At 41.7% G+C, this 24,733-nt stretch overlaps 1 protein-coding gene and 1 non-coding gene across 27 annotated transcripts in view; one reads left to right on the plus strand and one right to left on the minus strand.

The window, feature by feature from the left end:
* The window catches only part of DTNA (dystrobrevin alpha), a 419,063-nt gene that overhangs the window by 242,650 nt on the left and 151,680 nt on the right, over positions 1–24,733 (plus strand). The window lies entirely within an intron of this gene.
* Positions 4,560–4,632, minus strand: TRNAC-ACA (transfer RNA cysteine (anticodon ACA)). Its single transcript has one exon. It is a non-coding gene; the product is annotated as a tRNA-Cys (tRNA).

Raw genomic sequence — 24,733 nt, forward strand, 5'->3', positions numbered from 1 at the left:
TCGCTCAGTTGTGTCCGACTCTTTGCAGCCCCATGAATCGCAGCACGCCAGGTCTCCCTGTCCATCACCAACTCCCAGAGTTTACTCAAACTCATGTCCATCGAGTCGGTGACGCCATCCAGTCATCTCATCCTCTGTCGTCCCCTTCTCCTCCTGCCCCCAATCCCTCCCAGCATCAGGGTCTTTTCCAACGAATCAACTCTTCACATGAGGTGGCCAAAGTACTGGAGTTTCAGCTTCAGCATAAGTCCTTCCAATGAACACCCAGGACTGATCTCCTTTAGGATGATCAGGTTGGATCTCTTTGCAGTCCAAGGGACTCTCAAGAGTCTTCTCCAACACCACAGTTCAAAAGCATCAATTCTTCGGTGCTCAGCTTTCTTCACAGTTCAACTCTCACATCCATACGTGACCACTGGAAAAACCATAGCCTTGACTAGACAAACCTTTGTTGGCAAAGTAATGTCTCTACTTTTTAATATGCTGTCTAGGTTGGTCATAACTTTCCTTCCGAGGAGTAAATGTCTTTTAATTTCATGGCTGCAATCACCATCTGCTGTGATTTTGGAGCATTTGAACTTCAGATAATAATAAATAATTTTTTCATATGTGTATGTCCTATGGCACTAGTGGTAAAGAACCCACCTGCCAATGCAGGAGACATAAGAGACATGGGTTTCATCCCTAGGTCAAGAAGATCCTCTGGAGGAGGAAATGGCAACCCACTCCACTATTCTTGCCTAGAAATTCCCATGGACAGAGGAGCCTGGGGGGCTACAGTCCATAGGATCACAAAGAGTTGGACACAACTGAGTGAGTGAACACACATATCCTATGGAATATTTGAGACATGTATATGTAATATTGGAAAAGGAAACTCCAGTATTCTTGCCTTCAGAATTCCTTGCCTTCAGAGAGAAAGGAGCCTGGTGGGCTACAGTCCCTGGGATCACAAAGAGGTGGACATGTGTGTAATATATATGCTGTTCAGTCACTAAGTCATGTTCAACTCTGCAACCCTACGGCCTGTAGCACACCAGGGTCCTCTGTCCATGGGGTTCTCCAAACAAGAATACAGCGTGGGTTACCATGCCCTCCTCCAGGGAATCTTCCCAATCCAGGGATCGAACCCAGGCTCTCCCACATTGCAGGTGGATTCTCTATCAGCTGAGTCTCCAGGGAAGCCCAAGAATACTGGAGTGGGTAGCCTATCCCTTCTCCAGGGGATCTTCCTGTCCCAGGAATTAAACCGGGGTCTCCAGCAATCCCACTCCTGGGCATACACACCAAGGAAACCAGATCTGAAGGAGACACATCACCCCAATGTTCATCGTAGCACTGTTTATAATAGCCAGGACATGGAAGCAACCTAGATGCCCATCAGCAGATAAATGGATAAGAAAGCTGTGGTACATATACACTACGGAATATTACTCAGCCATTAAAAAGAATTCATTTGAATCAGTTCTAATGAGATGGATGAAACTGGAGCCCATTATACAGAGTGAAGTAAGCCAGAAAGATAGACCAATACAGTATACTAACGCATATATATGGAATTTAGAAAGATGGTAACGATAACCCTATATGCGAAACAGAAAAAGAGACACAGATGTACAGAACAGAGTTTTGGACTCTGTGGGAGAAGGCGAGGGTGGGATGTTCTGAGAGAATGGCATTGAAACAAGGATACTATCAAGGGTGAAACAGATCACCAGCCCAGGCTGGATGCATGAGACAAGTGCTCAGGGCTGGTGCACTGGGAAGACCCAGAGGGATGGGATGGGGAGGGAGGCAGGAAGGGGGATCAGGATGGGGAACACATGTAAATTCATGGCTGATTCATGTCAATGTATAGCAAAAACCACCACAATATTGTAAAGTAATTAGCCTCCAACTAATAAAAATAAATAAAAAATTTTAAAACAACGGGGTCTCCTGCATTGCAGGCAGATTCTTTACCAGTTGCACTACCTGGAAAGCTTCAGTGTATGTACCCCCGATTCTCAAAAACTTATAACAGCTTTTGAGAATTGGGGGTCCGTACACTAATGCTTCCCAGGTAGTGAAGCAGTAAAGACTCCACACAGCAGTGAAGACTCCAATGCAAGACACATGGGTTTGACTCCTGAGTTGGAAAGATATCCCGGAGAAGGAAATGGCAACCCATTCCAGTATTCCTTCCTGGAAAATCCCATGGACAGAGGAGCTGGGCGGGCTACAGTCCACGGGGTCACAGAGTCGGACAGGACTGAGCAACTCGCACATGCACACACACACATCATACACTAAGAACTCAGAGGCTTTATAAAGAAGTTGAATATTTCTGCTGTTTATTGTTTTTTGTTTTTTTTCTTCTTTCTAATTTTTATTTTATATGGAGTACAGTTGATTTACAATGTGTTAGTTTCAGGTGTATAGCCAAGTGATTCAGTTATGCATATACATGTGCCTATTTTTTTTCAGATTCTTTTCCCATATAGATTATTATAGAATATTGAGTAGAGTTCCCCATGCCATACAGTAAGCCTTTGTTGATTATCTATATATATATATATATATTTATATACATGCTATATATATAGTAGTGTGAACTTGTTAACCTCAAACTCCTAATTTATCTCTGCCCCTTTGACTTTACCTTTCCCCTTTGGTAGCCATAAGTTTTTTTAAATAAGTCTGTGTGTCAAAAAAAAAAAAATCTGTGTGTTTCTGTTTAGTAAGTTTATTTGTATCATTTTTTTAGATTCCACATAGAACTGATATCATGATATTTCTCTTTCTGTGTCTGAATTACTTAGTATGATAATCTCTAGGTCTATCCATGTTGTTGCAAATGGGATTATTTCATTTTTGATGGCTGAGTAATATTCTGTTGTATAAATATCCCACATCTTCTTAATCAAGTCTTCTGTCAATGGATAGTTAGGTTGCCTCCATGTCTTAGCTATTGTAAATAGTGCTGAAATTATTATTATTATTAATTATCATAGCTCTTAAAAATTCATTGCATTACTTCATTGTCTTGCCTCATGTTGGAGCACACACTCTCACATTCCATTTGCCAGTCAGTTCCTCTTAGTTCTAACTGGTTCCTCTTAGTTCTAACTTTTAAGGCATTCTGTTCACAAAAGGCTCTAAATCAGTGCATGACAAACTAGCCACTTTCTCAGCTTCATCTCTGCCTTATTTTATTATATCATACAGTGTCCTCACCCCACTCCACTCCCCAAAACTACTTCCTATGACCTTACTTCTTCTTGAATTGATTTCTCATTTAAAAATTGAAATCAGTAGGAAAATAGTGTTAAATATAGAGAATATAACTTCATATAAAATATGTCTAGGGGACATCTATACCGTGGAATTGAGAAGTCTGGATCAGTGCCCTGTACATGGGCAGGGCTCATAAACTCTAATGGTGTAGTGTTACAGTTTTGTACCTTCAGATTGGCTGTTAACACTGATAAAATTTATTATTACAAAGGAGCAAAGCCATGTTAAATTCTACAATGTTACTTTCCCTAATGAGCATTTGCACATAGCACTTACTGCCCTGTACAGTATTTATCATTTGTTTCCATGTGTTAGAGACTTCATTTCTGAAAACTGTAGGAGAATTTTTAAAAATAAATTATATGTAAACCATGGTTAATATGAATATATCTATGCAGGAAAAACATTTTAAGATATTTCCCCTTGGTGTGCATGCTTAGTTATGTCTGACTCTTTGCAACCCTATGGACTGTAGCCCACCAGGTTCTTCTGTCCATGGAATTTTCCAGGCAAGAAGACTGGAGTGGATTGCCATTTCCTCCTTCAGGGAATCTTCCCAACCCAGGGATCAAACCCGTGTCTCCTGGGTCTCCTGCATTGGCACGTGGATTCTTTACCACTGAGCCACCTGGGAGGCCCTTCATTACTAAGCAGTTGTCACTAATTGGGGAATTGAATTGCATCCCATCGCCATTGTGTCATGGATTTTCAAATGAGGTCACAGTTAAAGGGGAAGAATGAAAGATTATAGAAACAGAATTGAATTCCAGGTTCTAAAACCAGTAGGCTGAATGGAGAAGATGAAGACAGCTTTATAAGGATAAATATCTGAGTATTCTGAAATGTAAGGCTTTATTTCAATGTCTTGAATTTCTTGAGGTTAAAAAACATTTGCCCACACACTCCTGACCTATTCAAAACTGTGTGTTTAAAAAAAGAATAATATGGCTTCCCTGGTTGTCTAGAGGTTAAGACTCCAGGTTTCCAATGCAGGCAGCTCGGGTTCGATCCCTGGTGGGGGAACTAGGATCCCACATGCCATGCGGTGTGGCCAAAGGAAAAATAAAAACTTTAAAAAATAAGAGTATATTATAAATTTTCAAAAATATTCAGTTGGCATTGTTTGAAAATAGATTCTGTCTGAAAGTAATGATGAAAGTGAAAGTGAAGTTGCTCAGTCATGTCCGACTATTTACAATCCTATGGACTGTAGGCTCCTCCGTCCATGGGATTTTCCAGGCAAGAGTACTGGAGTGGGTGGCCATTTCCTCCTCCAGAGGCTCTTCCCCACCCAGGGATCGAACCTGGGTCTCCTGCATTGTAGGCAGACGCTTTTACTGTCTGAGCCACCAGGGAAATTGAAAGTAATGGTAGAAAATTCATTCGTCAGTTTAGAAAAATTAAAAATAATCTAGTTTTAGAAATGGCAAAGTTTGGAAAAATAATTCTCTTCTTGTTTATCCTATCATTAGATCTTACTACTTTGCCAAACAACCTAAGTTTTGTGAAGAAGGGCATAAGATACCACAGGCAGCGTGCCTAACTTTCTTTGACTCAGGAAGAAATTAGCTTCATTCAAAATTGGGGAGTAGAAAAAAGGAATTTGTATTCATTTTAAACAGTTGCGTAGTGTAAGTATTAGTATTTGAAGGCTATTTGGCTTCTTTGAAAATATTAAGTTATCCAAAATTGACCGCTTGGAGCTTAGCTGAAATGTGTGTGTGTGAAAGTCGCTCAGTCATGTCTGACTCTTTGCAACCCCATGGCTGTAGCCCTCCAGGCTCCTCTCTCCATGGAATTCTTCAGGCCAGAATCCTGGATCGGGCAACAGTTTCCTTCTGCAGGGGATCTTTCCAACCCAGGGATTGAACCCAGGTCTCCTGCAATGCAAGCGGATTCTTTACTGGCTGAGCCATCGGGGGAGCCCACTATCTGAAATGGGACTGTATTTTTTTCATGTATGTAAAGACTACCTTAATCATCAAAGCAGTAGCGTTTAAGGAGACTGAGTCAGACTGTATCTGTGAAAGTTATCTAAGTTTGCAAGCAACACAGAGTTTAAAATTTTAAATGATCTACATGTGAAAAATTATTTTGTGAAATAACCATGAAACTTATACTATTTAGGTGAATATTTAATTATTTCTTCTAAGATGGCCTGTTGTGCTTCACCCTGTCTCCCAATCTCTTAAAAATATACTTGAAGCTATCAAAACAGAAGTGAATGATTTTTTTTTTCCATTTTATTTCTAAGTAGTTTCTCTTAGCAGCAACTGACCCATCTATGTCATGTCCTCCCTCATAGAGAACATATACCAAAGGCTGCTCGGAGAGGAAGCATCCAAGTTCTGAGAAATAGCTCTCTCAGATGTGAGTTCCACTCCCAGTGCTGCTAGGTCAGATCCTCCAAAGCTTTTTAGTCTCTCCCCATCCCTAATTCCAGAGAAGGCAATGGCAACCCGCTCCAGTACTCTTGCCTGGAAAATCCCATGGACAGAGGAGCCTGGTAGGCTGCAGTCCATGGGATCTCGAAGAGTTGGACACGACTGAGCGACTTCACTTTCACTTTTCACTTTCATGCATTGGAGAAGGAAATGGCAACCCACTCCAGTGCTCTTGCCTGGAGAATCCCAGGGACTGGGGAGCCTGGTGGGCTGCCGTCTATGGGGTCACACAGGCTTGGACACAACTGAAGCGACTTAGCAGCAGCAGCAGCAGCATCCCCAGTTCATCCTGTGTATTTACTGTCAGGTTAATATTCTGTAATCACTGCTTGTGTTACTTAACTCCTGTGCACAAGAGTCTTCCTATAGCTCCTATTTTTCTTTATGAAGTAGAAGCTCCCCCAAAGGCCTGAAGTCAGTGAACTCTCCTGATTTCTTGCATTCTAGGCACTAGTGGTACCATTACTAAACCATGAGTTTATCCATGAGCAGTAAAACCAGTCTACTGACATTGGGTTGTGGTGAAGGAAAGGGCAGCATTTATTGCAGGTGCCAAACAAGGAGTGTGGGCAGCTAATGCTCAAAAAAACAAACAAACAAACAAACTCCTCCCTAATGGATTTTAGGTAAGAATTTTTAAAGATAAGGTGAGGAAGGGGAGTCACAGGGGGTATGATCAACTCCTACACAGTTCTCTGCTTGATGGTGAGGGAACAGGGCTGTGTTGTGTCACAGTGCTTAACATCGTCATCAATTCTCAGGCTGTAGCCAGTCTGAGGACTATGTGCTATGGTCATCGTGTAGTTAATGTCTTCCATTTGATAGGGGTTTTAGTTTCAGTTAAAAAAAAAAAAAAAAAAAAACTTAGTAAAAGACTGAAGAATATGCATCAGATACTATTGACTGTGTACTTCAGGTAGGAACTAAAGATTCTGTGACTGCTATATGGCTGATTTACTGTTTAAATTGTTACCAGGTCTCCTGGCTCTACTGCTATTTTTGTCACCACATGCTCACATCCTTTCAATTATTAATCCTTGAGCCAGGCTTCTGTGACTCAGGGGAGAACTGGGACACTACAGCTTTTCTACAAACAAGAGACAGGCAGAGAATATGGTGGGAAGGGTCTGTCCTGGGAAGGCCTGATGGGGTCTGCTTGGTTACAGTAGTAATGAACAGCATGGATATGGTGCATGCCTCCATGACACTGATAGTCTTATGAGTGATACAGACACCAAAAACAATGCCATAAAATATTTTTGAGTGTAATATGGTAACTGCTATAAAAGCAAACTATGAGGACATTGTGAAAGCAGTTAGATATAGTGTATTAGAGAAATTAGAAAAGGCTACCCTGGTATAGTGTTGTTGTGGGAGCTAGCCAGGATTGGGGCTGAGAGGAGCTGGGACATGCCAAGGGAAGAGAAAAGAGTATATTCCAGCTGGAGGAAGCAGCAGAAAGGCCCAGAGGCCTATGTGACTACAGTGTAGCAAGTGGGCAGAGCAAGGTGGGCTTAGGATGAATCGAGGAGCCTGGTCATTCAGGACCTACAAAACCATTTAAAGGCATTAGACTTTTTTTCTTGAGAAGGTGGTTTCTTTTTCTTTAAAAAAAAAAAAAATGTATGTATGTGCCCAGTCTCAGTTGCAGCACGTGGGATCTTTTTTAGTGGTGCAATCTTTAATTGTGGCAGGTAGGATCTAGTTCCCTGACCAGGGATTGTACCCCATGGCTCCTTGCATTGGGAGGTCAGAATCTTATCCACTGGACTACTAGAGACATCCCAAGGCTTTGGAGTTTAAACTGAAGTCAGCGGGGATTCCGTCCTGCATGTGTTTGCCATTTTTCAAAATGGATCTTAGTCCACTACAGAGGCTATTAGACACAACAGGTTCGTCTACTCCGTTAGCTCCTGTCATCACAAGCTGCCTTAACAGGAATACAGCATTTAAACCAAGGAAGGTGCGCAGTGAAGGCCAGTGAGGACAGGATCCCAATTCAGGGATGAAACGACACAGTGTGTCAGCTTCTTTCAAAACAGAGGTGTCCACACTGACTGTTTGCTGCTCAAAACGTAGGGTGGGCTGACAATGCAGATTACCAAGCGAACCATGCTCAGCCAGAGCACCTTTGTGAGATGCTGCCCTCCGTTAGCCCCTCTCTCTCCTCTTCCCTCTTCCTGCACCTTGGTCTCTATTTTCTCCTTCTAGCTGCCATCCTGATCAGACCTATCCCTCCCTTCTACCGTCAGGCGTCTGCTGGGTCTATGGGAAGAGTCTTTGATGGTCAGAACCGCCGATCTAATAATAGTGCCCTTATATTTGGAATTCACAGTCTTGGGAGGGTTGTGGTTCCAAAAGCCCAGAGCCCTGAGCGGCACATTAATAAAGGATTAGTGCAGGACTCTGTGCCTGAGAAAGTTTCCCAGATGGAGATTCCAAATAACTCCTGACAAGTTTTGCAGAGAAAAGCTGCATAATTAGCTTGAACTTTTTGAACTGAAAAAAAAAAAAAAAAATAGAAGCCCGCCTCTGATTCTGTGGAATTAAGATATAGCTCACTCTGTATTAAAAATAAACACATTTGTCATATTCTAAGTGACATATTTAAAAACTAAAAACGACCATTACTTTCTTCCTTTTTGTTTGGAGGTGAGAAATGCAGTTCTCTTTCTATTGGCCACCATCACAAAGAGTCTTTCTCCATAAAATACTGATATAATCCTAAAGTTTGGATGAATAAAGGCACATCAAACTAGAGAAAGCTCTGTCATTTCAAGGTCTCATTAGCTAGGCTGCTTTGCAGACTATTAATGGACCTGGGGGAACGATAACTCAAGTTTAAAACATTTTCAGACAAATGGAGTCACAGGTTAATGACTCGCTGGCTTGAAAGGACTCATGTGGACCCCTGGTGATGGTGACACTCACTTGTGAACTTCGAGGTTCTCATCCTTCATTCCCCCTCCCTTCCATAACATCCATATTCATTTCTTGATGGTAGTTCTCTAGAGAGTTTTTACACTCAAGGGACCGGCTCAAAGAAACAGATCTGTAAAGCAGAAATGAGAAAAAGTGGCACATGTTCTTGTGAAGGCAATGATATGAAAAAGCATCTCTAACCAGGACACTTCACATTTCTGACTTGCCACTTCACTGTATAGCGTTAGACCACTATCATTTGACTTCCAGCTGTCCCTGTTCTTACCAAGTGATACCACAAAGTGGAGAAACATTAGTTCAGACACCTACTGCAAATGGGAAAGTCGTGAGGAGGAGCTTCCTGGTCTGAATCCTTGATTTGCACACCGGTTTTGTTTGCCCCTGAAACATGGTGCAGGTTCCGGCTTTTTTATTTGAAATGGCCTGATTTTATTGTGTAAGTGATGGAACTGATGCACATTTCAAGCCTAATAAATGTAACAGCTCACAGCTGGAAGGGAGCATCTCTGAGATGGATTTCCATGCTCCGTGAACTCAAAGATACTGTTGGTTGCATGTTGTAAACTTCCTAAGCCCCAGAATCCCTTTCAAAAGCTTTGGGGAGCTTTTTTTAAAGGACAGTTTTTTAGTAGTTCTTTCTCTCCGTGCCTCATCATTTCCAGGTAGGCCCATTAAGTCTTTGACGTCACTAAGGTGCTTTAAAATATATTATTGCTCCGGTGCATTGAACGACAGTGAAATGACAGGGTTGGTCTGTGTCCCTGGAACATCGGGAAATGGCTTGAGTGCCCCTCAGCAAAAGCCTTTGTTCAAAAAGAACTGCTTGTTCCGTCTGGGACACTGAGCTCGCTGTTCATTACCCTTCGCTTCATTCTCACGAGGGTCAGGGAGCCTTCTTTCCCTAAGTGCAGACCCTGAAGCATGAATCGGGAACACTTGCTTTCAGTATTCATAGATTCACAGGGTGCACACAAGGATGCATCACGGGAGTGGCTTTTACATCCTCAAAAGTGTGGCCACCATGGTGTTCAGGTTATTAGGCTAAAAACACTTTGGTTCTTACTTTGCATCACTGACTCTCTAGCGCTGGGTCTGTGTAGCAGTGGGTAATTTAGAGTATGGGCATCTTGAGTCAGAGAAGCACTGTGTGTGTGTGTGTGTGTGTGTGTGTGTGTGTGTGTGTGTTCCACTTACAAGCACTCAACTTGGGGGATGATGATTCAAAAATTAGCTGTGTTTTCTGGTTCTCTGGGCAGGTCTGTTTTCCACTTAATTGTACTGTATATCACTTTGTCCTTTATATTATCATAACAATAACACAATGTAATAAAAGGATGTGCTCTTTTAAATTGGGTTCATGCAATTCATTGTGGTATTGACTTGGGGATCATAAAGTTGCCAGGAGCAGGCACCTCGTTTTCACAGCCTTTGGTTAACTAGCTGCTTTCATGTTTCAGAATATTCTATTATAAGCAGGGTAGTCTCCCATCCAGATGAGTTTTGATATATGATAGATTGTGTGTGTGCATGCTAAGTCACTTCAGTCATGTCCGACGCTATGCAAACTTCTGGATTGTAGCCTGTCAGGCTCCTCTATTCATGGGATTCTCCAGACAAGAATACTGGAGTGGGTTGCCAGGCCCTCCTCTAGGGGATTTTCCCAACCCAGAAATCAAACCCACATCTCTTATGTTTCCTGCATTGGCAGGCAAGTTCTTTACCAGCAGTGCCACTGGGATAGATTGGAGGGGTTCCAATGACCAATGATTCCACTATTGTGATAGCCTTATGTATGATCTTATATTTTAATATTTGAAAATATGCTTTCATTAGTAAAATATTTACCTCTGTTAAGTTTGACCACACTGATTAAGCAATCAAAGCTAATAAGATGCATTAATATAGATGAGATCAGAGTGTAACCTGGTTAATTCTAACCAGGAAGTCCCTGAGATTGAAAGGGTTTGCATTAGTGGATTCCACCACTAACCCTCTGGAGTGGACTATTCCTGGATGGAGGCTGATGCAGCAACTCCTGTATAAGTCATCTAGATGCATTCAAGAATTACCAAGGGCACATTTCTCAAATTTGAGTTTGTGTTTTATGATGGCATTTATTGAGCAAATGCTCAATAAATGTTAGTCCAAAAGATGTGGCCGTAGGATGAAGAGACTAAAAGCTTGGAAGGAAAGTCAGTCAGATGACCCTAGGTTTAAATTTCATGCTAAGCCGTTTCAGTCCTGTCTGACTGTTCGTGACCCTATGTACCCTAGCCCACCAGGCTTCTCTGTCCATGGGATTCTCCAGGCAAGAATACTGAAGTGAGTTGGCATTGTCTCCTCCAGGGTTTAAATTTCAGCTCTTCAAAATCTCTAAGACTCACTTTCTTCATCTGTAAAATGGAGGATTAAATAAGATTATGACAGTTAGGGATTAATACAAATGGGTCTCAATAAATGAATTAATGATATTTCAGAGTTAGTGGAGTGTCAGGTGGAACAAGGGGAGAATACAGCCCAGTGGCGGGTGTATGGCCTCCAGAGAGACCCCCTCAGTGCAGATCCTAGGTCCACAGCTACCAGCAGTGTGACCTTCAGGAAGGTTCTTATTCTTTCTCAACTGTGTTAGGTCCTAACAGCTGCTGTAACCAATTATCACAAATTTAGCGGCTTAATTAAAGCAACACCAATGTACTACCTTCCAGTTCTGGAGGCCCAGGAGTCCAAAATGGGGCTGGCTATCTAAAATGAAGATATCAGCTGATTGCTTCCCATCTGGAAGTTCAAGGAGAAACCGTCTCCTTGCCTTTTCTGCCTTCTAGAGGCTGCCTCCATTCCCCAGTATGGGGGCTTTTCCTCCATCTTCAAAATGTCTCTCTTTTCCTTATAATAAGGACTCATGATTACACTGAGCTCACCCAGATAGTGCAAGGTCATTTCCCCATCTCAAGACTCTTAACTCAATCAAATCTACAGAGTTCCTTTTTCAAGATGTGGCGGTGGTGGTGTTCAGTCGCCACGTTACACCCGACTCTTTGCAGTCCCATGGACTGCAACACACCAGTCTCCTCTGTCCTTTACTATCTCCAGGAGTTTGCTCAAATTCATTCCCATTGAGTCAGTGGTGCTATCTAACTATCTTATCCTCTGTCACCCCATTCTCCTTTTGCCTTATATCTTTGCCAGCAACAGAGTCTTTTCCAATGAGTTAGCTCTTCGCATAAGGTGGCCAAAGTAGTGGAGCTTCAGCTTCAGCATCAGTCCTTCCAATGACTATTCAGGGCTGATTTCCTTTAGGATTGACTGGTTTGATCTTCTTGCTGTCCAAGGAACTCTCAAGAGTCTTCTCCAACACCACAATTTGAAAGCACGTAAGGTAACGTATTCACAAATCCTGGAGATTAGGACTTGGGCATCCTTGAGGGACTGTTATTCTATCTTCCTCATCCACCTTGCTTTTCCCATCTATAAAACAGGGTAGTATAATATGACCTATCTTAGAGTTAGGGATGAAAAATAAGTCAGATAGTTGATGTAAAATGCTTAGTTCAGAGCCTCCCCACACTTAGTAAGCACTTAATAAACGCTGACTAATTTTGTTACTATTATTAATGAATAAATCTCAGAGTCCCTTCCTGCTCCATAACCCAGGCATTCATGCCTCTGCTTCAACCAGATGATTCAGAGGGCCTGCCTGATTCCAGACAAAAAAAGAAGGCGCCTTTCCACAAGCTATTCTTCCCCACTCGGATTCTTGGCCACCACCAACCTAGAGCCATGGCTCTCTCAAGAAACAGAGATTTCTTCCAGACGTTCCTTACTTTCAAACAAAATTCTCTTCAATGGAAGGGACATAACGGAGAGCCTTGTAATTCAGAGAAACAGATCCAGAGGCAAAAAAATAAGGGCTGCCTCTGTTTCTTCACTTTCAATTCTGTATCCTGTCATACCAGTCAAGTCTTGTCCCAGGGAAAGAACCCTGGTATTCAGAATGCCATTGTTTGCTCCTGGGGATCTTACAGCCGTAACTCTTGGCTGCTCCTACTCTGCCTGTTTCTTCTCCATGTGGCCTGTTTAATGCTGGCCTGTGCCTTCATTAACCCCATATACCTGGCTGTGCTTTTATTGAATAACAATCATCAAAGTTCCTACAATGTCATTGCTGCCTTGTGAGTTGTTCTGTATTATGTATCAGCCTGAGATAGTCTCCACGGAGAGAATTTGAGTGGGGAAAGGAGAAAATAGCACATTAATTTAATTAATTGACTAATGATGAACCCAGAGTTAGCCTCTGCCCTGCTTTTTACTGACCCATTAAACTAGAGTGAAAAGTTGTCTGAATGTGGGTTCCCTTAAAGTTCTTATTTTAAATGAAAACAAAATAATTCTTCCTGCCATCTAGAACACTTGAGATTTTCCCTGGTCCAAGTAAGTTTTCAGAGACATCTAGAAGAATGAGTAGGGAGAAAAGGGATTTTTTTTCTTTTTAATTCAGTGAACAGAGACTTCCCTGGTCAGGACTTCATGCTCCAATGCAGGGGGCACAGCTTCAGTCTCTGGTGGAGAACTAAGATCTCAAATGCTAAACGGTGCAGCCAAAAAAAAAAAAAAATTAAAAAAAGTTTAGTAAACATTTCCTGTGGTCTGTGCATACCCTTCATGGTCTATACTTGGAACCCTGTGTTTTTCTTATGTTTTGTTATTGGTTCTGAATCCATATGTATACAGAGATGGTCAGATTGACAACCTCCCAGCCTGCCTCTTAGCCCTCTTCCACCACAGACCCTCACATCTTCCTGATCTCAAAAGGAGGTTTTCTCATGTGACCTCTGAGGTATATCATCCAAACCTGACCTCTCCAGAAAGCATCCATGAGCCATGGTTCTTTCCTTTTCCCAGTCAATCCAATTGCCATCCCCTCACTGCTGTTATCTTAGTACACAGCTAGGTATTAAGAAGAAAGCTACTCAGTTTATTCCATTAAGGTGAATTTCTGATCCTCCAAGGAAATTTGCTTTTTTAAGGCCTAACAACTAATGCTTTTCTTTCTTTTTTCCCCAAATTTATTGAGATATATTTGACGAACAAAATTATAATTTTATATGTAAAGTGTACAACATGATGATTCAATAGACATACACACTGTGAAATGATTCCCACAATCAAGTCAATTAACACATCCATCATGCTTAAAATCTACTCTCTTAAGAAATCTCATGTTTAAAACACAGTATTATTAGCTACAGTCACCATGCTATACGTGATATCCTTAGAACTTTTTGTGTAATATTTTCTTTTCCCACTCTTCCTGCCTTTGCTTCTTGAGCTAAGAACTGTCTGCTTTGTTGGTTTGAGTCATATTCCCTAATGCACTTGGAAATGAAGGAAGTGAATAAAGGAGCAGAGTTAAGGAAAGGAGACGAAAGGGCAAGAAGGGCGGTCTGGATCAGAGAAAGAGGGAATCAGATGGAAAGAGGTGAGGTGGAAGAAAATGATGAGGGATGAAGAGGATATAGGCATTTATGGTGTGCATGTCTCTTTTCTCAGCAAAATTGTGGCATTGTTACAGCCCATTAACTTGATCCTGCCCAGCTCCCCTTGGCATCCACTCATGTATTTCTTCACTTCTGCTTTAGTCCATGTCAGTGTGTGTATCTATGGGCAACATCCCAACACCACTGCCTGCAGGATAAAAAGAATCGTCCCCTTGAGGCTTATTTCATACGATTCCGTTTTGGTTTTTCTTAAGCAGCCTCATGGACTCTGTAGTTAGACATGCCTGGTTTTAAGCCCTAAATTGATCACCTGGGCAATTAATTACTTAATCTCTCTGAAGCTCAGTTTCCACATAAATAAACTGGAAATAGTAATACACCATTGTTATGGTGTTCTTATAAGAACATAATGAGAAAATTCCTTCATAGTATTTGCTACCTTGTTCTCTTTTTTGTAAAACAGTTATGTTTTAAATAGTATCATAGTTTTTATTATTATTACTATATCTTCTCCCAGAAAAAGTCTGATTTTCTTGTCCTCTTGCAGAAAACAATGAATTCCCTCCCTCTCCCTTTCCCACCTCTCCAAACCCAGCACTCCCCGACTTAAAAACTAAGAAATGGAAAATTTTAAGCACGCATTCCTCCCTGGCTTATATCTGAATGCTCTGCACTCTGCCCTTCATTTTTATTCTCATTCTCCTTTTTCTGAATCTCCTCAGGGAAATCTAACCCCTACAAATCCAGATAGCAATTAGCCCATGGTCAGTAGTAGCCTGTTTTGTTTTGCTTTCTCAGCACATTAACCACGGACAAGAGAGGACCTGTTTCTTTCTCCTACTGTTTTTGCTGCTGTTTAGTTGTTAAGTTGCATCTGACTCTTGATCCCCTGGACAGTAGTCCGCCAGGCTCCTCTGTCCACGGGATTTCCCAGGCAAGAACACTGGTGTAGGTTGCCATTTCCTTCTCCAGAGGATCTTCCCAACCCAGGGCTGGAACCAGCCTACTTAACAAGCAGATGCTTTACCACCGAGCCGCCAGGGGTAGCCCTTCATACTCTTTTCAAGCTCTCCCAAAACAAAATCCTTCCAAGCACCAGGAGTCATGCCCGAGCTTTGCCTTTCCAGATGCAAGTTTCTGCCTGACACTCGAATATTGACTTTGCCTATCTGAGCAGCCTAGTTTCTACCACATGAGGAGCCCATCACTGTCTTCTCCACATCATGCCGGCTCCACCTCAACATCTTTCCTGTTTTCCTGGCATTCAGAGGCCACCAGGAGCCTCTTGCTCTCTCCTCTGGGCAGCTGCTCTGCAGATGTATCCATTGACTGCTCCCTTTCACTAATGATTGATGCTCCCTACAAAATAAAGCTACCTTTGATTCCTAACAATTCCTGGCTTTCTTCCCCAAAACCAGCCCATGCAAGCAACTGTAATTTCTTCATTTGTGTATCCAGAGACATAAGCATTTTGGTGGGGTGAGGATCCATACTTTTTATCCAATCATTGAAAGGGGCTAAACTTTAAAAGAAATTATAGACTGGATAGTATTGCATTGCTTTATCAGCTAATATCTCTTAATTAAGAAGCTAAGTTGAATGCAATCACTTCAAAAAAGTTTCGAATTATGTTTTTAAATTTTTTCAAATTATTTTACTTTCATAAGTGTGTATACATATACACATTTTTACATATGCAAGTAAAATAATATATATAGTATATACAATATATACAGGACTTCCCAGGTAGCTCAGTGATAAAGATCTGCCTGCCAAACAGGACAGGGGTTTGATCCCTGGGTCAGGAAGATCCCCTGGAGAAGGAAATGGCAACCCCACTCCAGTATTCTTGCCTGGGAAATCCCATGGACAGAGGAGTCTGGCAGGCTGTAGTCCATGGGGTTGCAAAAGAGTCAAACACGACTTAATGACGAAACAACAACATACAATATGTATACTATTATATATATAATACTATGTATATACTATACACATATAGTATACATATGTACTATACATGTATAGTATAATCCCACTATAATGAGATAAGTGGGGCTCAGAAATAAGTGAGGCCAAACTCAAAAATTTGGAGTTGTCTTACTGCAAGATTCGTGAAAAATTGTCTTATAATTTTGGGGAGAGGGGAATTTTCATTCTTTATTTGTTTTCATTTAATAGATAGGTCAGGAAAGGAAATAGACCTACATTTATGAGCAGGGACATCCTATACTGAATCGAGAAGGTTCCAAATAATCAGAAGGCAGACCATTTCCTAACACCGGCCCCTCAGAAGTTAAGGACTTCACAGTCCCAGCAGAATGGCAGGAAAGACTCTGGCTCCAGTGTTGAGGTCAGCCATAGTTCCCCCATAACCAAGTGGGCCTATCCAGTAAGCTCCCTACATACAAATGAGTCCCGTTCTGAGAGCACATTCATAAGTTCAATTTGTTCATAAATCCAACAGAGTTAGCCTACAATTGGCTATATAGTACTGTAATGTAATAGGTTTATGATACTTTTCACACAAATAATACATTAAAAACAAGCATAAAAAAATAAAGAAAACACCTCTCATCTTACAGGAGAGTACTTGAAAAGTACAACAGTACAGTACAACACCCAGTGTACAGAGGCCAGCACGAGTGAACAGGCTAGAAGAGTTACTGACTACAGGAGGTGAGAGGTGGTAGAGCTGAAGGGTCGTCAGCAACAGAGCCGGAGGGCGAGCTGCAGTTTCACTCACACCTGATGTTGACGGCACAGGTTCTGGTTCTTTGCTGGATTCAGTTCTATCTAACCCTCTTGATAAAAACGATCCAGTGATGTCTGGGCCATAGCTCTTCTGTTCTCATCATAGATGACACGGTAGCACTGCATTGCACTCTGAAAGGCCGCTGCCTCCTGCGTGTACTGTTCTACGTCCAGGTCCTATGCCTCAAAAGTTAACAGTGACTCCTCAGATAAAGAAAATCTCCTTGCCGTTTCCTGCTCCACTTGTAGAGGATGCACACACGTGACAATGTAGGCCGGACACATGAGCTAACTTAGGTGGTTGGACATGCGAAGGTACATTCGCATCTTTGAAAGTTCGCAACTTGAAAGTTCCTGGGGACCTCCTATACAAGTAACATTATTGCTTGTGAGAAATACAGACGCACACACACACAACCCTCGTCCCAAAGGCCCATCATACGAGATAAAACGTGGTTCTCTAAAAACATCTTAGTTCCCGGTGCAGTGGTGACAGCAGCACTACAGGTGACGCCCTGTACTTGTGGCTCTCTCCCCCAGAGACTCTCGAGGTCCCTTTGATGAAGATCTTAGGCAGGGCTTCCAAGTCCTTCAGAGACTTTCTAGTCCTTTTAACCTCACATGACAGAGTCCGAATTTTTATCATCTTCCTTCCAAGCGGCTCCTTTTCCCCATGCCAACTGCTCCCAGGCCTGCTCTGCAATCTTTAAATCCTGAATAATAGGAGGAGGTGAGAATCATACCCCGTGCTCTTGAGCAGAAGGCCTATCCTTGTATCAAGCCAAATGGAGACAAACAAAACCCAGTGACCTCAAACATCTTGTACACTCTGACCCCAGAACAGCATTCCTTCCTGACTTGAAAGTACCATTGACAGTAGTCCTTTCCAGATAAAAATTGTTTTCTCACTTTTTATTAACATTTTTTTTGTTTCTTAAAGTTTGCCTTATTATGTACCCATATCAGTATATCAGGGCTTCCCTAGTGGCTAGAGGTAAAGAATCCGCCCGCAATGCAGGAGACCTGGGTCTATCCCTGGATTGGGAAGATCCCATGGAGAAGGGAACAGCTACCCACTCCAATATTCTGGCCTGGAGAATTTCATGGACAGAGGAGTCTGGTGGGCTACAGTCCATGGGGTCACAAAGAGTCAACCCGACTGAGCAACTTTCACCATCACCATCGTCATCAGTATATGTATATTTACATTCTCTAAAGAATTAATTATCTTCTCCCTTGACTCAAAGTACATCATAAAGTGGATCTTACAAGCTAGAGAAACATATTATAAGGCAACATAAGAATTCCAACCTAGGGACTTCCCTGGTGGTCCAGTGGTTAAGAATCTGCCTGCCAATGAAGGGTACACGGGTTCCACCCCTGGTCCAGGAACTAGGATCCCTCATGCCTCTGGGCAACTAAGCCTGGTTCACTGCAATCACTGAGCCAGCTTTCCTAGAGCCTGTGCTTGGCAACAAGACAAGCCACTGCAATGAGAAGCCTATGCACTCACAACTAGAGAGCAGCCCCCATTTGCTGCAACTAGAGAAAAGATCATGTGCAGAGGCAAACACTCAGCGCAGCCAAAAATAAATTTTTTTAAAAAGAATTCCAACCTGTGTTATTGTTCAAGAGTCAAACTCAACTAGCATCTTATTTCTAGTTCCAATGTGGCTACGTATCAGGGATGCGTGCATTGTTAAAGTGCAAGAGTTCCACTTCAACCCCAGATTCAGTAGATCCAGATAGTATTCGTATTTTTTATGAAGTCTCCAGGCCAGTGTGATGTTCAGCCACTGCTGAGAACCACCATGGTGGGTACTTTGGAGGAAAGACCAAATCCCTGATAACGAATTCAGCGGGTCCTAGCCCTAAAATAGTAATCTCATGTCCCTCATTCCCCAAAACAAAACTCAAGTTCCAAGATGATGTTCAAAGTAAAAGGCTAAGCCAGAAACCCATTATAGCCATTTATTTCAGTGACAGCATTTTCCTACTTTCAGGAGCTCATCTAGATAAAGGACTAGGAGGTAAAAGCAAATGCAATTATACTTGGCCTCAGGAAAGAGCTCTGAATACTTTTCTATCATATTGCCAGAGATCGGGACTAGAATGTAAATCTGAGAAAATGCTATCAGAGGCCCCTTTTCATTAACAGAAATGGAAACAGGCATTTATATGCCACCAATAAAGAATCCACCTGCCTCAGGTTCAATCCCTGAGTTGGGAAGATTCCCCTGGAGGAGGAACTGGCAGCCAGCTCCAGTATTCTTGCCTGGGATAACTCTATGGACAGAGGCGCCTGGCAGGCTATAGTCCATGGGGTCACAAAGAGGTAGACACGACTGAAGTGACTGAGCATGCACATGCACGCAGTAAATCAGTTGAAGGAGGAAAGGAGCTTGGAAGGGCCTGCATTGCAGTTATTAACTTTGGGCATCACCGCAGCTGGGGACGGCTGGACCCCGCATGTTCCTGTCATCCACCTGGAGCAAAGGGAGGGAAGTGTAAAGCCTGGGAAGGGGCTCATCACACTAAACACTAAATCCTCACGTTTAGTGTTTGCTAAAGGGGAGCAGAAGCCAAGCAGAGCCAGACATTTCTAAAAACACTGTCAGCTTTGGTGGATTTAAAATGTGAGAGTGTGAATCAGGGTATGAGTTGCTGTGTTTGTATGTGTCTGGGTTTAGATAAATCTGGACACTGGGAATTGTTTTCATCTGGATGATCATTTCCAAGACAACAGTGATTTAAAATGGGAGGATTCCAGTAAGAAGTAGCACCCAAAGGGATTTCTCAGTGGCATTTGAGAGTTCTGAGTCCTTTCTCTCTAGTCTCCTTTTGGGCTGTTGATCACCAACTTCTTTTCAGTTTACCAGTTTCAGAAAATCTTCATTTTTGTCGAACAGTGGTGGCAGGAACAGTGCTGGCTATTAGAATCCATACTAGCTGAAAAAAGCAAAAAAAAAAAAAAAAAAAGGATTCCATTTCCTGCCCTGTCAGAAAATACTTCATATTTGGGAAGGCCTGAGTCTCAAATTCTTCAGCTAGAATTTGAGAGTAATATTAATAATATCTCTTCAAATTCTTCACCAGGTTATAGGGAAAAGCATTTTATAATCATCGGAAAGTTATACAAATGGAAGACACCATTAGTTTAAGCTTCTACATTTAAAATGTCTTATACATCATCTGTAATAGAAATGTCTGTTTATTACAGATGATGTTGGATTAAAGAGCTGTCATGAAAGATGTGATATTTCAGTGTGAACTTCTCACTAAGACAAAATGAAATGCACTTTTCTTCCAACACTCTGCACCTTACATTTGGATTTATTCTTTATTTCTTTCTGGTTCCCACACTGTTCTACTCTCTTATTTCATTCGCCTCCTATATAGGGGCTAAGAGGTGGAACCCTTCTTATCCAGTTTTCAGCCTTTTTAATGACTGTGCTGGAAGAAGGGTGACTTGATGATCTCACCTCCTACAAATCCATTATAGCCAGGAGATCAGCAGAATGTTTTCTAATACACGTGAAGTTCCCTGGGAAAGTGAAAGTCGAGGTCCTCTCCTCTGCCGTTCTCCATGTGACCTGCCAGTCACCAAGTCCTACTGAATGCATCCTAAATATCTCTCAAGTCACTCCTTTAGCCTAAGACATCTTATTCTCACTCCTGAATCACAGAAGTATCCAGCTAACTAGACTCTGCCCTTGCTCTTGGGTTTCTACCCCTTATCTTCCTGCTACCCAGTCTTTCCTTCACTCAACATACAATCTGAAGCAATCTTGCCAAAATCTATTTAAATCAATTCCCTCCTTAAACCATGGATGGCACCCAGTTTTTTGGAAGAAAGCCATGTACTATCTAGACTTGACAAATAAGGCTTTCTAGATGGGACTCCTATTTGCCTCTCACTTGTACTCAGCAATACTGAACTATTCCCACTTCCCAAATGCAACATATACCCTTTTGCAAGCTCCACACTTGGGAGCAATTATAATTGCCCTCCCTTCACTCTTTTCTATCTGAAAAATTCCTATTTATCTCTTAAAGCTCTGCCCCAGAGTCACCCTTTATTTGATCACTCTTTAGAATCTTCCTAGATAGAAACCACTATGTCCAGCAGAACATACTTCATTATTGTATGTATTACACCAGTTTATAATTACTTGTTAGAGACTTTGTTTCCCCTTCTATACTGTGAGCTTCTTAATAGCAAGGTCATGTGTTACTCATTTTCGGATCTCAAGAAGCTAGCAGTGCGTCTGATCAATTGCAGCTAAATTATAAATATTACTTAAATAAATGAGTGGATGGAGTCTCAAAAGTGAAAACAATGCACAACCTGTATAATCTGTGGGACTGAGTGCTAGTAAAAGAAACATCTGATGGGGCTTATCCCTTATTTATCATTGTTAGTTCTTTATGTTCTTTTAACATTGCTGCAATCTTCCGGTAAATTCCAAGGTAAACATCTCGTCTACATGAATGAGCAACAAAAACCGATCAAATCAGGCCTGTTGGTGAGCCATGCACCTTGTGATATTAGTATTATCAGAGACAGGTTATTTTCCCCTTCATCTCCTCCATATGACTTCAGGCAGTTGTTGTTATACTTAAATTCACAAAAAGCCAAGCTTCTTGACAGTTTAAGAAGTGAAATTGTTCTCTGTAAAGCGCTTCCTCCTTTCTCTGCTCAAAGCTTTGCTCTTCTTTCATTCTAAACTATTGAGAACATAGCCAGGCATTGTGTATTACAAGTTCCAGATCAGAGTTAAATTGGAAACTCAGTTCAGTTCAGTTCAGTTCAGTCGCTTAGTTGAGTCCAACTCTTTGCGACCCCATGAACCGCAGCACGTCAGGCCTCCCTGTCCATCACCAACTCCCAGAGTCCACCCAAACCCATGTTCATTGAGTTGGTGATGCCGTCCAGCCATCTCATCCTCTGTCGTCCCCTTCTCCTCCGGCCCTCAATCTTTCCCAGCATCAGGGTCTTTTCAAATGAGTCAGCTCTCTGCATCAGGTGGCCAAAGTATTGGAGTTTCAGCTTCAACATGACTCCCTCCAATGAACACCCAGGACTGATCTCCTTTAGAATGGACTGGTTGGATCTCCTTTGCAGTCCAAGGGACTCTCAAGAGTCTTTTCCAGCACCACAGTTCAAAAGCATCAATTCTTCTGCACTCAGCTTTCTTTATAGTCCAACTCTCACATCCATACATGACCACTAGAAAAACCATAGCCTTGACTAGATGGACCTTTGTTGGCAAAATAATGTCTCTGCTTTTTAATACGCTGTCTAGGTTGGTCATAACTTTCCTTCCAAGGAGCAAGCGTCTTTTAATTTCATGGCAGCAATCACTATCCACAGTGATTTTGGAGCCCAGAAAAATAAACTCAGCCACTGTTTTCACTGTTTCCCCATCTATTTGCCATGAAGTGATGGGACCAGATGCCATGATCTTAGTTTTCTGAATGTTGAGCTTTAAGCCAACTTTTTCACTCTCCTCTTTCACTTTCATCAAGAGGGTCTTTAGTTCTTCTTCACTTTCTGCCATAAGGGTGGTGTCATCTGCATATCTGAAATTATTGATATTTTTCCCAGCAATCTTGATTCCAGCTTGTGCTTCCTCTAAGCAGCCTGATTCAAGAACTCACTTTGTCCATGTGTCCCTCCATGGAATCAGTGTAAGCTGGAAACTGGTGTGCCCCATTTTTACTGTTTTCACTCTGATCAATGAGAAATAAATGAATATTCTCCATTTTATCTAGCAACACTGCTTCCCAAGAAACTCTGGGGGTAGAATGAGAGGTATGCTATTTTACCTTTTATATTTGTAATTATTTTCCAAGTTTTCCATTATTTCACACCAAGGGGTTTTTCTTTCTTTTCCTCATTAAGGTACACATTTTACTTAGAAGTGAGAATTAATACCTATTGTGTAACTAATGATGATTCTTTTATGAGTTAATTAACCGAAAAGGGGGTGAATAGACCAAAAGGTGACATCAGTGTAGTTTGCGTATATTTCACCTTCTGCTTCATAAGACAAGATTTTGATTTAAAATGCATGGTCTGTGGAGAAGGAAATGGCAACCCACTCCAGTATCCTTGCCTGGAGAATCCCCCGGACAGAGGACCCTGGCTGCTGCAGTCCATGGGGTTCCAAAGAATCAGATACGACTTAGCAACTAAACAGCAGCGTGTAATATTAGTTTTTCATCATTGGGAAAATGTTTTAACAATCAGTTATCCACTCTCCAAAAGGAAGGATAACTGGACCTTACAAAGAAATGTGAGACATTTGTATTTAGCAGTTCTAATTATGAAATATAGTAGAGGTAAACACAGAAAGGAGAAAGACTTTACTGAGTGGGGCATGGAGCCCTGGGAGACATGAAGACAGTGAGCCAGCCCACACAAAGATCAACTTGGGCATGGCAGAAGGTGCCAGAAAGATGTAATAGACAACTGGCAGAAAGTAACAATGCGTATGAATAAATACATCGTTTAAGAACAGTGCTATGATGCAAAGCAGTCGGGGAAATAGGTGGTGCATACCAACAGATGTGTTGTGTTCAAAGAACTCGAATAAAGAAAGCATGTTAGGTTCTTAACTCCATTGATCAGAAATTATTACAGATCTTGACTCTCAGATGGATTAAAATCTTACCTGGTTAATATGCCATACGTGTATCAGTGTGGAAAACAGGAGGCTGATCATCATAACCCATGTTGATCTGTCTCCTCTGGTTTGGGGTGGCAATGTGGCATGACCTGTCCACTTTATAAATGTGTGTTCCTTTTGAAACAGTAATTCTAGATCTAGGAGTTTCATCCCACTGGAATAAATATATAAGTATAAATTTTTTTAAAATGCATGGTCTGAGATTATTTTTAAAATATAAAGTGGATTCACTCTTTTCAAATAATTAATCTGAAACTAATACAATTGGAATTTTACTCTCCTACGAGTCAGTTTTTGAAAATACAATTGAAAGTCCATTTTGAGAAAAGAAAACTTATTCTTCCTTTCTCTCTCTTCTCTTTTTTTTTTTTTTTTCTGTTTTATTCGTTTGTTCAATAAATACCAACTGGACATAGTTTTTGTTGATTGGATTTGGCTGGACGCTGTGAACAATTTAAAATTTCAGTCATTGCCCCTAAAAACCTTCCAGAGACACACAAAAGGTTAACTAGAAAAAGAGATGTCACAGATAGTGCCAGGTGAGTGGTACGGGCAGTATTGCTGCCAGTCACCAGCCAGTCTTTGCCTCCCTGACGTTTTCAATCAGGGTTTGCTAACCTGCCATCCTTTGTGATTTATTTTTAATGATTCTTTTCATCTCAATCCACCATATAGACAGATACAGGAACATATCCTGTTTTATCCCCTATCTACTGCTTCAACTCTACTTCTGAGCTCTTGAAATAAAAAATGAAAGCTATCCCCAGACTATTTTGTGAATGTCAGATTATTATCTACCTGCCTCCTCTGGAGAAAAGGAGGTAGGTTACATGAACCAGGAAGGGCATGTTTTTCTCCAGGCCTCTTTGTTTCAACCATAGCTGCACATTCAAAATCTCATAAAAAAGAAAATATTTGACTGTGTTCAGCACTGCATCGTTGGATTTCCCAGGTGGCTCAGTGGTAAAGAATCCACCTGCCAATGCAGGAGACACGGGTTCAATCCCTGGGCCGGGAAGATCCCCTAGAGAAAGAAATGGCAACCCACTCCAGTTCTTGCCTGGGAAGTTCCACGGACAGAGTAGCCTGGTGGGCTACAGTCCATGGAGTCACAAAAGAGCTGGACACAACT

The sequence above is a fragment of the Odocoileus virginianus genome, chromosome 22 (genome assembly GCF_023699985.2).
Source record: "Odocoileus virginianus isolate 20LAN1187 ecotype Illinois chromosome 22, Ovbor_1.2, whole genome shotgun sequence".
Classification (NCBI taxonomy): Eukaryota; Metazoa; Chordata; class Mammalia; order Artiodactyla; family Cervidae; genus Odocoileus; species Odocoileus virginianus.